Source organism: Engystomops pustulosus, chromosome 11 (genome assembly GCF_040894005.1).
Source record: "Engystomops pustulosus chromosome 11, aEngPut4.maternal, whole genome shotgun sequence".
In the NCBI taxonomy this organism is placed as follows: domain Eukaryota; kingdom Metazoa; phylum Chordata; class Amphibia; order Anura; family Leptodactylidae; genus Engystomops; species Engystomops pustulosus.
In genome coordinates this window covers 60,932,754-60,948,041 of record NC_092421.1, presented here as the reverse complement: position 1 = coordinate 60,948,041, position 15,288 = coordinate 60,932,754, and the positions used below count along the sequence as shown (strand labels likewise).

At 41.1% G+C, this 15,288-nt stretch overlaps 1 protein-coding gene across 5 annotated transcripts in view; it reads right to left on the bottom strand.

The window, feature by feature from the left end:
* Positions 1-15,288, bottom strand: part of LOC140106778 (heparan sulfate glucosamine 3-O-sulfotransferase 1-like) — an 82,931-nt gene that overhangs the window by 13,458 nt on the left and 54,185 nt on the right. The window lies entirely within an intron of this gene.

The window sequence follows — 15,288 nt, the reverse complement described above, 5'->3', positions numbered from 1 at the left end:
TTGCTGTAACACATCCCATATTTTTGAAACATCAGCAATATGTTTGATAAATTTGGTGAATCTTGAATTTAATTTACTTTCTATGCTGTCTTACGATAGCAAAATTGAGACCATCTTTTTGCAATTTGAAAAAGTTCAATTTGATAAGTGTACTACAGATTACCATTCTATACAAACGCGCTCTTTTCCAAACTCTCACTTTTTAAAGTACAGTGAGTAGCTTATAAATTCAAACTGTTGTAAACAATTTGTAAAAATACGCTATCAAAAATCTTTTTGCACCTTTTTGGCTTAATTCTGTGGTCTATGGATTCTCCTCAAGGTGCTCAATCTATTAGCGGATGACTCTTCTGACTCATTTTTGCCAAAAGTGAGTCTTCCTTCCAAAAACAATTGTGCTGTGTAGATGTATAACAGGGTCTGAAAACAGACATAGATAGTGGGCCCCAAGACTATTCCCAAACCCAGCCTATTGCCCACTCCACCATAGGCAATGAGAAGACAATACCTTCCTGTGTCAAGACAATAGACAGAGAACAGTAGTTGTCGGAGCTGGTTCACAAAAGAGAGAGCAATGGAAGTACAAAATCACTGAAATAGTAGAGTGGTCTGGACAAGAGCCAAGGATCAGGAAACTAGAAAGACAAGAAGCCAACAAGAACTCTATAGTCAGGAAGCCAAGAGAGGTGGGCAGGACTCTTATATGATCTCATAGCTCCAGCATCAACCTTAATTGGGCCAGAGCTAAGAGATCCAGTTAACACAGGAAGCAGGTGACTACCGTGAGGAGTAGTTGGCAATCACAACAGGGTAACTAGCTATGCACCAATGCTGATGATGCAGGAAAGACAGTTGTGGTGCAAAACAATCCAAACTGCAAAGCAGAAAGGCAAAATTCAAAAGCAAAAAATTTCAAAACGAGTAAAACAGGTATGGTTCGACAAATAAAATGGAACAAAAAAAGTGAAAAATTCCCTTGATTATGAGATGACAGTAAGAAGGAATCCACATATCAGATTTGGCATACAATTATATTCTCACTCTCTCAACAGTTTAGAGACCTTGAACTCATTCTATCATTCTCAGGCTGATTAAATTAAAAACTTGTATAAACCCTTCTCTGTAGCGAACAAATAAATCTACCGTCAGATAAGCGGATCAGAAATGCGGCATCCTGTATAATTTATCAGACAAATAAATATGCATTCAGACTTTTATCGGGACAGATTCAGGATCAAGATATGGCAATCTTGTGAAAAGTTTCTAAATAGTCAAAACCGGTTACAGAATAAACTAAGGCTTTCTTCTGATTTCCTAGTATATTGTAAACTAACACTCTGCCATATGACTGTAAGGTGCCTTCAAGGCAAGACAACATATTCTGGCATATCCAGTAGATGGGATTTCATACACTCAACATCTAATATGACCAGAACCTGATAAATTCTAAACACATATTTTTGTTAAATATATAATAAGATCTCAATCTTTTTACATACTTTACACGTTTCTGTATTGACACAGGAAAATTTGCTAATTCACTTTAGACCAAACCTCACATGTATCAATAGGGAAAAAAAAAAAACAGCTAAGATACTGTACTTTCAACAGCAGAAAAGCCAAAAAAAGTCCTAACACACAGATGGACAAAGCCAGACGTATGATACAAGTGCCCTTTTTACTATAAAAGAGTGGTGGCATCTACTAGACCTTCAGGGCTTAGCTATTTTTGTAGATTTTTTTTATTAAAATGAGAAATAGAGGAAATCAAATCACATACAATGGGGATCATTTACTTACCCGAAAGTGCATTGTCCAAAGATAATGCACTGTGCCACGATTCACTAAGATCGTGCGCCTGATATCAGGCATGTGTCGCTTCCCCGCTCATGTCCGATAGTGTTCACCATCTTTTACGTGTTACATCCAAGTACTTGGGCTTGCAACACAATTTAACTTTAATCCCGCGCTCAGTCTAAATCAGTCGGATCGTCCGATGGCACGTCCCCCAATTTGCGTCGCATGGAAGCGTAGCTGCACCAAAAACGTATCGCATTCACCAAAATCCCAGCGCAAACACCTGTTGAAGCTGTGTAATCCACGAAAAAGGCGAACAGTCCGACAAAAGTGAGCAGCGTGACCCTTAGTAGATGTCTTTTAGAAAAGAGCGTCAGTCACCGATTCCACCACAGAGCTATACAGTTACAATAGGACTAATATAGCCCAGTAGGGCACTTGACAATACATCAAATGTATGTAAACTCCGAATACTATGACTGGAGAAATGTGCAGTTCTCCGAGTACCAGTGGGTGTATCTATGGTCAGACCCTCAGCAACCATACATTTATCACCTAAGATGCTTGACCAAATGAAGATATTGACTGATCATAGAGGATGTTCTGGAGTCTAATCTAAGGTTCTACTGTCGCTTCATCTGATTTGTCATGTACCATCCAGGTTTTCAACTTCGGTAAACATTGTCGACAACCACAATGAGCTAGATATTCCCAATAAACACAAAATCGGGAATGCTTAGGGGTAATTTCTGGTAATCCCCAAAGCAATTTCAATCCATAATTTATAATTACATAATCACCAAAATGAAAAGTTAAGAGTATTTACAGTATAAGAATATTGCCATTAGCCTAGTGGACTGCTCTATCCACATTGGGTTATCCTGTCCTTTTTTTTTATCTCTTTGAAGGTAATGATCCATAAGAGGCTGTACAGAAGATTATCTTTTGTATTGTTCTTCTATAAATTGGTATCTAAATGACACATTTGAAAGATTTTCTCTTTGTTACAGATGGTTTCATGCGAAGGATTTACAAATTAATGTATAACATAGGCAATCAGCAGGCGCGGATAACAACTCAGCATGTTGCCTTCAGGATACGTCAACGAGATCAAAGAACCCTGTATCACATGCTGTCCTGCAGGTTTGACAATATCCCTTTAAAATATCATCTGCATATCGGCCGGGGCTAAATTGGACAGTGTTTGCAGCTCTGTTATACGTTGTGTTGAGCATTCTCCCTTCTCACTGAGCTTGGAGAACCTGAGGCGTACATCTGCTGACCTGCATCTGCAATCTGTACTTTAATCTGTGATCTGCTAGACATGAGGCACCGTCCTCATAATGAGGAGCCGCCTGCAGCCAGAACCCAGCACTTACCGTGATCCTATATTATCCACAACTGAAAACTTCTAATGATGCTTTAAAGTTGTTTTTCCAACTCATTTGCAAAATGAATGGCTGCCTATAGTTTAACTAGAAGTTACGTGTTAAACATTGTTTACCTTATTGACCTTATGAGTATATGTAATATTTTCAAAACAAATAAATTTCACTTAAAAAACATTTTGTAGCGGCTTAGTTTTTACTGCTTATCTTTGAATGTAGGACAGCAGTAAAGAGTTAAATATATGGGCTAAATATATGGATCTCTCTGTTATGGGATACATTATAAAAATAAGAGTTGTAAGGGGATCAACACTCAACACCTCCAACGACCAATTGTTGCTCTACTTATATGGTGGTGCATGTCTGTGTTCTCACATAGCCAGGGAACCAGGGGTGTAATTTGAGGGGGTGCAAAGGACGAGGTTGAACCTGGCCAAGGTGGGCCCATATTGTGTACCTTTCCTTTATAAAAAGACTAGTAGTATTAACCATACATTATAATTGGGGGCCACATTTTTCACTGAGACCCGACAGTTTAAAGCTTTGCCACTGCAATGAACCAAGCCTTTCTGCTGCCCAAAGCGAAAAGTCAAATGTTGCTCCCTCCCTATACCCTATATGTATGTATATGTACATGTAAATGTACATGTATGAGGCAACTTTTAAATCTTAAATGGGCACATTTTTTACTGCAGATTCATATTCCCCAGTAAACATTACATTCATTTGACCTCCATGTTTTTCAATTTTGGTGAGAGATGGTGCTGTAAATCGACAAAAATCAAAATGTGTTCAAAAATGTTGAAAAGGGAGATAGTTCAATAAACACACTTTAGATCCAAAATCTGAAGATAGACATATGCAATGTTTTTCTAAAATCTATCCAATGTTACCAAATTTGAGCACAATGTAGAGCATTCGGTATTTGAAAACTTTATAGGCTACAAGAAAAATCCCCACCTTCAGAGGGGAGGAGACTTGAGTTAACCCTCCCTCCTATGTGTGAGAGGCAGGGACACACAATTTTATGGATTGGTCCATAAGACTTCGAATCTAGAAGAGGGGTTTCCCCAAATGGGGGTGGCCTCTACTGGACCTTCGGAATATTTGAAATTGAGGAGATCAAATCACATTCAATGTCTTTAGAAAAGAGGGGTAGTCACCGATTCCACTACAGTGCCATACAGCATTAATAGGACTAATGTACATTTGATGGATAGCCTAGTAGGGAACCTGACAATGTCAATCCCAAAAACAATGAACGGGCAAATTTGCAGTTTTTTGACTACCAGTGGGCGCATGTATTGCAAGACCCTCAGCAACCATACATTTATCACCCAAAATGTTTGACCATATGAAGATGTTGCCTGATCATAGAGCAGTGGTGGCGAACCTATGGCACTGGTGCCTGAGGTGGCACTCGGAGCCCTTTCTGTGGGCACTCAGGCCATCACCAGAGATGACTCCAGGTATCTTCCTGCAGTCCCAGACAGCCCCGGACTTGCTGTGTAAAGAGCTATTTTAAAGTGACAGCGCTACCTGGGACTATTTCCTGCTTTATTGGTGTCCTCAGTGCTGGTATCAATGAAAACGGTGACAGAGAAGGGAGTATAAATCACAAATTAAATTTCTGTGTTGGCACTTTGCGATAAATAAGCGGGTCTTCTTTGTAGTTTGGGCACTCGGCCTCTAAAAGGTTTGCCATCACTGTCATAGAGGATGTTCTGGAGCCCAATCATAAGGTTCTACCAGAATACCATGAATAATTAAAATATGAGTTTACAAGTTGCTTCATCTGATTTGTCATAGACCATCCATGTCTTCATGTCGACCAGGGCCGGCTCCAGGTTTCAGTAGGCCCCTGGGCGACAGTGCCTCAGTGGGCCCCTTTGCAGTGAACTCACGTGCCAGCATTAAAAATTCAAATACTAAAAAACTGTCTCCTGTTCCCCGAAATATTCCCCAGTTTATCATCCCAAACAGCCGTGTCACGGTCAGGGCAGTTTTGAGGTCATTTAACCAACAGGGCGAACATAAAAATGTGTGCCCCTCCACTCTGCCAAGTAATAAAACTGAAACTTCAACTTAGCTGCAGCATAACCTCATAATACACACTTTAGCTGCAGCAGAACCTCATATACACACCTCAGCTGCTGCAGAACCTTATAATACACACCTGAGCTTCTGCGGAACCTCATAATACACACTTTAGCTGCTGCGGAACCTCATAATACACACCTGAGCTGCTGCGGAACCTCATAATACACACTTTAGCTGCTGCGGAACCTCCGAATACACACCTGAGCTTCTGCAGAACCTCCGAATACACAAATGAGCTGCTGCGGAACCTCCGAATACACATCTGAGCTACTGTGTAACCTCATATACACACCTCAGCTGCTGCAGAACCTTATAATACACACCTGAGCTTCTGCGGAACCTCATAATACACACTTTAGCTGCTGCGGAACCTCATAATACACACCTGAGCTGCTGCGGAACCTCATAATACACACTTTAGCTGCTGCGGAACCTCCGAATACACACCTGAGCTTCTGCAGAACCTCCGAATACACAAATGAGCTGCTGCGGAACCTCCGAATACACATCTGAGCTACTGTGTAACCTCATAATACACACCTGAGCTGCTGTGTAACCTCATAATACACATCACTGCTTCCACAGAATCCACACATGCAGCAAGACATATACAGTATACAGGCAGACAGAGACATGCATAAAGATAGACAAGCATGGAGGCAAACACACACACACTGACAGACAGATACATGCAAACAGATACAGATACACATGCAGACAAACACATCATCACACATACCATACACTCACTATGTACACATCCATACATGTCACATACCATCACACAACCTGTGGTGTCTGCAGCAGCCCTGGCATCACACAGAGGAGTCTTCAGGCTTCTTCTCCTCCTCCTCCTCCTCTTCGTCCCGATCTCTGAGCTGCCGGATTTCAGCTTTACTGCAGCTCCGTGTGAAGAGGTGATAGGGGGGAGGTTAACCCATAATGTGCTGCACCACACAGGCAGCTCTGTAGTCTCTACCTGTGCTGTGTGTGCTTGTCCGAGTGGGGGAGGAATGGTGGACGACACAGCTCAATCACAGAAAGTAAGGATTGAAGATGTTCACAGCGTGTGTGGGCCCCCGGCAGCTCTCTGGGCCCCGGCACTTGCCCAGGTATGCCGGGTGCTGGAGCCGGGCCTGATGTCGACAACCAAAATAAGCAAGATATTCCCAAAAAAGAGAGCAGTGCACCATTCTCTGACTACCAGTGGGTGTGTATATCTATGGCCAGACCCAGAGCAACCATACATTTAGAACCTAAGGTGTTTGACCCTGAAGACAACAGAAAACTACTATATCCATATTGTTGTTCCTGGGTTACCCAGAATGTAGTTTCCAAATAAAAAAAATGGACCCTAAAAATAGCTCATGTGTTCTCTTAAAACATTCTACATAAATATTAAAATATCACAATTTCCAGGCATTAAACATCTAAACATTTGGCTCAGGCAAGGTCTAATACATATTTAACTTTGTAAAATAAAGTAAGTCTTACAGTCATAGAGGTGTCACTCTCCACAATTCTGCAGAATGTCGGATACCTGCTCCCTGCTCCATCTGTTACTTGTCTTCCCTACCAGCTCAGCAAAGTCATGCCATGTGCCTGAGGCATAGGAAGTTAAAAGCTAATCTATGTCATCTTACAAACCAGTTACATAAGTTACCATGACAGCCTGAAAGCTCTTACTGTACATTATTAGCATTTTAGAGGTTGCTGTTCCTTTGCCAAACACCATGTTTATATTCTGCATTAAGCATTATATCTGCATTGGGATAGATGCACACACCTAAAAAGTAGTAGGGACTTTCATCTTGCATAGATGGACATAAACACATAGAGGGAGATTAATCACTGCTTCTATGGCAGTTTTCTGCCGTAGAAGCAGTGAAATAATAGAAAATTTTTGTGCGGGGCAAGAATTTGTGATTAAAATAGTGAATAGCGACCAGGGGCGGTTCTAGACAAAGTGGGGCCCTGGGCAAAACTAAAACTAAAAGTGGGGCCCCACAATAAAACTATTTTATGACCAGTCACAGTCAGCAAGAGGCTCCCTTTAGTATGGTAAAACAAACTGTAATTTTGAAGAATTTTATAGGAAATAGATCATAGGGAGATTGATGGGCAGCATGGTGGCTCAGTGTCAGATTAGACTGTGAGGCCCATTGGGGACAGGGACCAATATTTTCTGAAAGCAGATACTTGCCCCATTTTCAAAATTGCAAAGAGTTTATAGACATAGGCGCTTTCATGCAATTTTGATTCAAACTGAAACATTTTATAAAAAATACTTAAAAGTTTACTTTGTTCCAAACAGAAAATATTTACCTTCACATCTCCTAAATGTAATAGATGGACATTTGTAGAGTTCACAAATGTCCCATGTTGATATGTTCACATAAATAAATCCACATAATATCAATAAAACTGTAATAACTACAGATCTGCTTTTCAGCTACAAATTTTTAGACAGTCACAACCTGCAAAATATATCAATAAAACAGAATAAAAAGTAAAGGCGTCATAAAACCTATAGAATTTTGAAAGCAGACAACCAGGCGATGCATTTGGCAATTAACATTCAAAATTTCCTCTAAAATATGTACAAATCCAGTCTACTTATATAAAGAAAATATACTTTCCTAAAACAGTAAGCTGTGAGGAGAGCATACATACCCCACACCAATATACACTCACCGGCCACTTTATTAGGTACACCATGCTAGTAACCATGCTAGTGCTGGTAGCATTCCTCAGAGATTTTGGTCCATATTGACATGATGGCATCACACAGTTGCCGCAGATTTGTCGGCTGCACATCCATGATGCGAATCTCCCGTTCCACCACATCCCAAAGATGCTCTATTGGATTGAGACTGTGGAGGCCATTTGAGTACAGTGAACTCATTGTCATGTTCAAGAAACCAGTCTGAGATGATTCCAGCTTTATGACATGGCGCATTATCCTGCTGAAAGTAGCCATCAGATGTTGGGTGCATTGTGGTCATAAAGGGATGGACATGGCCAGCAACAATACTCAGGTAGGCTGTTGCGTTGCAACGATGCTCAATTGGTACAAAGGGGCCCAAAGAGTGCCAAGACACCACCACCACCAGCCTGAACCGTTGATACAAGGCAGGATGGATCCATGCTTTCATGTTGTTGACCCCAAATTCTGACCCTACCATCCGAATGTCGCAGCAGGAATCGAGACTTATCAGACCAGGCAACGTTTTTCCAATCTTCTACTGTCCAATTTCGATGAGCTTGTGCAAATTGTAGCCTCAGTTTCCTGTTCTTAGCTGAAAGGAGTGACACCCGGTGTGGTCTTCTGCTGCTGTAGCCCAACTGCCTCAAAGTTCGATGTACTGTGCGTTCAGAGATGCTCTTCTGCCTACCTTGGTTGTAACGGGTGGCGATTTGAGTCACTGTTGCCTTTCTATCAGCTCAAACCAGTCTGCCCATTCTCCTCTGACCTCTGGCATCAATAAGGCATTTCTGCCCACAGAACTGCCGCTCACTGGATGTTTTTTCTTTTTTGGACCATTCTCTGTAAACCCTAGAGATGGTTGTGCGTGAAAATACCAGTAGATCAGCAGTTTCTGAAATACTCAGACCAGCCCTTCTGGCACCAACAACCATGCCACGTTCAAAGGCATCAAATCACCTTTCTTCCCCATACTGATGCTCGGTTTGAACTGCAGGAGATTGTCTTGACCATGTCTACATGCCTAAATGCACTGAGTTGCTGCCATGTGATTGGCTGATTAGAAATTAAGTGTTAACGAGCCGTTGTACAGGTGTACCTAATAAAGTGGCTGGTGAGTGTACAGTATTCACCAAAATATGTAGCAAATGGAACTGCAGAAAATTCACACAGATCTATCATTGTATGCTCCCTTACACAAATAAATAACTATATAACCTTAAACCAAGCTAATGAAATAACAAAAGTCACTTGTAGATGTCGCCATTGTATTAGCTGCACAATAACAGAACCCTCAGCACTTCATAAGAATTTGAGTGAGAACGTCATAACATAGGTGTAAGTAATGGAGGATGGTGGGAAATAAAAACTTTATTCCACAACATGTGCGTGTTTTTGGTGTTACATATAACTTTATGGGAATGTTCTGGTCGCGGTGTAGTCACATTAGGCAAAGAGGATCGAATGTTCATCGTATCTATCAATTTTCCCAACAAAAAAAAACACAAAATAAAAGGGAATAAGAGAAAAAGTGTGTTCTTAGATAGTTCTTCCTAGAGATGGTTTAAAACATGAATATTCATTGATATTATCCCTTCTCAAAATGTAGTAACATATAAAGTGAATATTTCCATTATCTGTGAGGTGCAGCAGCTCCTGTGTGCAGCAAATTCTCCCTGTAAACTGATCGGTAAGAATCTGGATTGGGGGGTACACTTCAGGGGGCTGTATCCCTGCGTCTGTGACACATAGAACCTCACTTTTTTTACTATGAAAGAAGAGAGTCTCCTATTTTATATCTAAATTTGTGTTTCTAAGTGTTAGGAAAACGGAGATATTAACTGTTGAACTGCCGTCGGGAGTGATTTCATATATAAAAATGGCACCTGATAGTCTCACTTTAAATCTGAATATCTCTGGATCCAGGGCACCTAGAAAAAAAGTTCAAGATTCATTTGAAAGAAGAGATTCTCCCCTTTCTCTTTCAGGGGGCCCCGGGCAATTGCCCCCTTTGCCTACCCTGATAGCGACCATATACCATATGGGCGTGGAGGGGGCGTAAAGGGGCCATAAAGGGGCCAGCGGAGGGGACAGGCACAGGGCGTTCAAACCTGCCGTAGTTTTGCTCGCCAGTCGCGCCGCCCACCAGATAAGTCAAGAGGCCTAAGCCTCTGGATGTATCCGGAGTAACAAAGGGGGGTGTGGCCTCTATCATATACCGGTGCATGATAAATCTCCCTCCTAGGGTGTTGTCAAAGTACATTTCAGATGAAACGGGTCTGGCATCAAATCTGCCATGTCTGAGTTTACTTTGCTGAATCAGTTACAACAGAAGAGCTTGTAAAGTCCAATCCGTTTTTTTACTGCCCATACAGAACTTCTGCTACCATATGTGCATAAAAGGATCTCCCGAGACTTCCTAATGATGTCAGCAGACATTACACTCACTCTATGTAAATATTCTGGTCCCTGGAGCAGATGTGTAGACAATGGCAGATGCTTCAGCATTCGTTTACATGGGGCTAATCTATGGAATGGGATTATGAACCCTAATTGGTTCATAACCCTAATTGGAAAAGGGCTACATGATTCTCCTATTCATCAACATAGTAGTTATGAAACCTATGATAAGAGCAACGCAACTAAGATACTATAACCACTAAAAATATAAAGCAGCAAAGTTAATCATAATTTTTTAATAACCATATAAAACCAGGCAATTTAAAGTTATCACTTGTTAAATTTTTTAAAGTTTTGACCCTTTGGTTGTTTTAAATTGCTCCTACAATTTTTCCAACATTTTGTTGTACAGTATCAAATTTTAAGCCAAGCCCTCTTTCCTGCAAAACCAGACTGAATTTCTCACAAAGTTGCACAGTTGCTTCTTCTTGTCCATCTGTGTCAATTCCTTCTTACCCAGCCCCCCCACCTTCTACCTCACGGACCACCTCCTTCCTGTCCAGCCATGCCACCTCCCTTCTTTCCTGTCCAGCTGCGCCGCCTCCCTTCCTTCCTGCCGCGCCACCTCCCTTCCTTCCTGCCCAGCCGCGCCATCTCCCTTCCTCGCTGCCCAGCCGCGCCACCTCCCTTCCTCGCTGCCCAGCCGCGCCACCTCCCTCCCTTCCTGCCCAGCCGCGCCACCTCCCTCCCTGCCCAGCCGCACCACCTACCTTCCTTCCTGCCCAGCCGTGCCACCTCCCTTCCTTCCTACCCATCTGCCCCATCTCCCTCCCTTATTGCCCAGCCGCACCACCTCCCTTCCTGCCCAACGGCACCAGCCTTTACCTTTTTGCTCAGCTGCACTACTTCCCACAGAGCTGCACCACCTTCTTTGGTAGAAAAGGAATTTCTATAGTGCAAGGAATATTTTTGCAAGTTTTTGGCACAAACTGAGCCACAATTCTGGTGCATTTAGCATAATATATTCTTCATAATGTTGGACTGTAACAAAGGATGTATAACGCATGACTAATATCCAATATTTACAAAGGAATAATGTAGTGGCAGACAAGCAGATAAATCCACATATGTCAACATGATGGATGTTCTTGCCTTATTATGTGCCTGGATGACATTGCTATACCTTATTGCCATAGACTAGTGTCTCCTTTAATGACAGCCTAGAATATTTTCATTTCCGTGCTCTTATTCTGGAACGGACAACCATTGGAGGCTGGCTTGTTGGCTCCTAGTCTGGCACCCAGCACATGCAACTCTCCAAGCTACACCCCTGGTTTTCCAATAGTAGAATATTACTTGATGTGCAATGATAAATCTTGGCTCTTTAAATATTCAATCGCTCATAAAGTTAGTATTTAGCCAGACTTGGAATTTATGGATGTAGTTGGGAAAAGATCATAGTATTTTCTCAGCCTAATTGTAAAATCTGATATTTTCTGAGTTATGGGAAGACGTTATTCATGCAACCTCAGCCATATCTCGCTGTGAAAAGATGAATGGGAAATATATGCACATGTAAATGCCTGTTTTCGAATCTGTGCCATCGATCATGGCCAACAAACCCAGTTTTTCCCTTTTGCCACAATATTTTGTCATTTTAATGTAAGCTGTTAGGTACAAAATTCCCATGCATTAACATTGCAGATAAGCACCGTGAAAAATGTGTTTACTCTTCCAGAGTGATGTCATATACAATTTTACTGCATAAAGTACTTTTGAAATATTGGAAGCTTGATGGACCATTAATTATATGGATTCGCAAATGCATCTTATAGCAGCTATAAAAAAGGGCCTTTTCTATCAAATTTGCATTGAAATTCTTTCAGCGTTAATTCAGTTCTCCAACTTTCGAATTAAGGCTCAGTGAATGAAGCACTTACGGAATGTGTCGGCGCACCTTCATGGTCACATTGACCTCAATGACTATGGTTCATTTGTTTAGACGCTGCGTGTAAGAAACATAAGCACTGGAGGATATAAATAATAAAAGTCAAATTGATATAACTAGGAATCTATTATTCTAGTTTTAGACAGTCAACCAGCACAGGTAAAAACTTCATTATACATTACATTTTAAACATTTTTAACAATACCTTTTCCATATTTATACAAATTAGCTCCGCATTACTTTGTAGGCTGAGCCATACCTGCCGATGCACCCATTTTCTTCTTTTAGGGAGTCAATTATTCCATAAAAGGAGAATGCTTAGGACCAGTGGGTAATTGCGAAAGAGAAAAACTGCTGCACCAAGGGAGAGGAGAGGCGGGGCCTCCTAGACTTTTGAATTGGGCCCCCTTCGCCAGATAATCTTCTCATCTCAGGGGCGGTTAAGGGCACATATCTGTCCCAGTAACTATAGACCAAATGGTGGAAGTATATGGTAGGAATTAGAGATAAAAGACTTATAGTCTAGCTGTCCCCTCCCCAACATTTCTCATCTGAGTTCCCAACTCTGCTCTGTAAAAGATTTCAGTGTTCTATACATATTATGATGTACAAAGTACAACATGTATATAATGGTGCACATACCATTCTTTAGTGTGTCATGTCAGATGCCAGGGCCCCCTAATACTGTGGGCCCCATAGCAGCCACTATGGCTGCTACTGCTGTAGTTACGCCCCTTAGCTGCATTAGCAGATATAGCCCAATGGGGTGATATTTGGCCAGGTAGATTTTTACTAAAACAGAGGGTGCAAAATTTGAGCAAAATTCCATGCAGGCTTATATCAGGCATAACTTTTTTTTAATGGAAACTTGAAGATCTGCTAAATTAATAAGGAAGGCTGTATATATAGATAAAAGTTGAGTCCTCAGTTGTTGACCTCTTATTGGCGAACTAAAAGGGTTGATGTTCGTTGAAAGCTCTCAAGACTACTCCGGTCTCTTCATCAGTGTTGGAGTAGTCTTTTGGAGTAGTCTCAAAAGCTTGCAACTAACATCATCCTTTTTATTTAGCCAAAAAGAAAAAAGCGATTGACAATTGAGGACTCTCAACTTTCATCTATTTAACCACTGACTAACACGGTACAAAGAATCTTTTTGCTTAAGGAAGGCTGTGTAATTCTTTAAAAAACTGGCAGAATTTCCATTTATCATAACAGAAAGCTGTTCAGGCAGTACCTCCATAAACAGATATTCACATCTTGTGGGCATTTAGAACATCTACAGAATATCCCCATCCCATTTTCTTCCCATGTATCAAATACTGTAAAAAAAAAAGGATAATTGACTTCCTATGCAATTATATTTTTGAACATCTGCAGAATATCACATCCCAATTTTTTCCCATATATCAAAAACATAGTTTCATAGTAAGCTGGTAAACCTTTTTTTATACTAAGTGATGGTACGTGTTGAGGCAGATTAACCCATAGTCAATGCAACAATTTAAGGGATTCTAAAAGATCAGCTCACACTGTGGATGGATGCAGGATCTCCTGTTCTGGTGGCTAAAAGAAAAACGATTGAAATTGAAGATCTGAAAAAATGGAGAGAAGCAGAATGCTTGGCCACAACTTCCTTGCGAGCCTCCACTGCATAAGCATCCAAAAGGATACAAATACAGTTTAGATCTATGGCAAAGCAGTGAGCAAGAAAATCTCCATAATATTTAGGAATGGAGCTTTAACTTTTATTGGGAGAAGGAGGGCAAGAAATAACATTACTTGGGCCCCAAAAATCCCAAATCTATCTTTGAGTTTGTGATACTGAAAATAGAGTTGTGAGACCTACTGGGACTGATCACCATCTGTGTACATGAAATGTTGGTGCTTTATAAGCAGCACAAAATAAAATACTGTAACAATGTCTTCAGTTTCATGAATTACATCTTTACATGAAATAAGAAAACCGATACATTTTTTCCCCACACCTAAATAAAAGCAAAAAACTCACAAGTCAAAACTGTAGAATGTAATAAGATTAAGAATGAAAGTTTTAATGTGAGGACATGTTCCTGTGAATAAACCCCAAACTATCACCTTAAGTCATTCTTCTGAAGCGTGAACAAATCAACGGTTTTAAATTTTGGAAAGGTTTATGCTTTTGGCATGCAAATACTTTATTAAAAGTAACATGTTACGTAATTAGCGACTTAACAAGTCTTACATTTGTAGATGAAGATTTTCACACCATGAATTAAAAGTACAGTTATTAAAATGAAAAGTACAGTAGAAGAGTTGTTGTCGCCCCACGCCGGGTAAATGTGGCAAAGACTTTTAAGCAGCTTGAGGACTCCGAGGCTATGTAACAAAGTTCATCGCTAGAAACTATGGGGGTCATTTACTAAGGGCCCGATTCGCGTTTTCCTGACGTGTTATCCGAATATTTCCGATTTGCGTCTATTTCCCCTGAATTGCCCCGGGTTTTGGGCGCACGCGATCAGATTGTGGCGCATCGGCGCTGGCATGCACGTGATGGAAATCGGGGGGTGTGGCCGAACGAAAACCCGACGGATTCGGAAAAACCGCTGCATTTTTTTTAAAAAGTGTGTCGCGAAACTTGCACTTACCTTCACTAGGTATAGGCCGGTGAATTTCAGGGCATTCCAGCGGACCTCGGGGAAATTCAGCGCAGCAGCGACATCTGGTGGACGGCAAAGGAACTACCTTAGTGAATCCCGGCCGGACCCGAATCCACCGCAGAGAACGTGCCGCTGGATCGCGAATGGACCGGGTAAGTAAATTTGCCCCTATATCTTAAATACAATCAAAAAACTTCAAGCATAATTTTGAAAAAAGATGTATGGTGCAGTTCTACTGTAATGTTACCAACTTTTCGGCAAAGTTTGCATAAATCAACAGTACAAGTGAATGCAAGAACTTAGAAGTACATATTA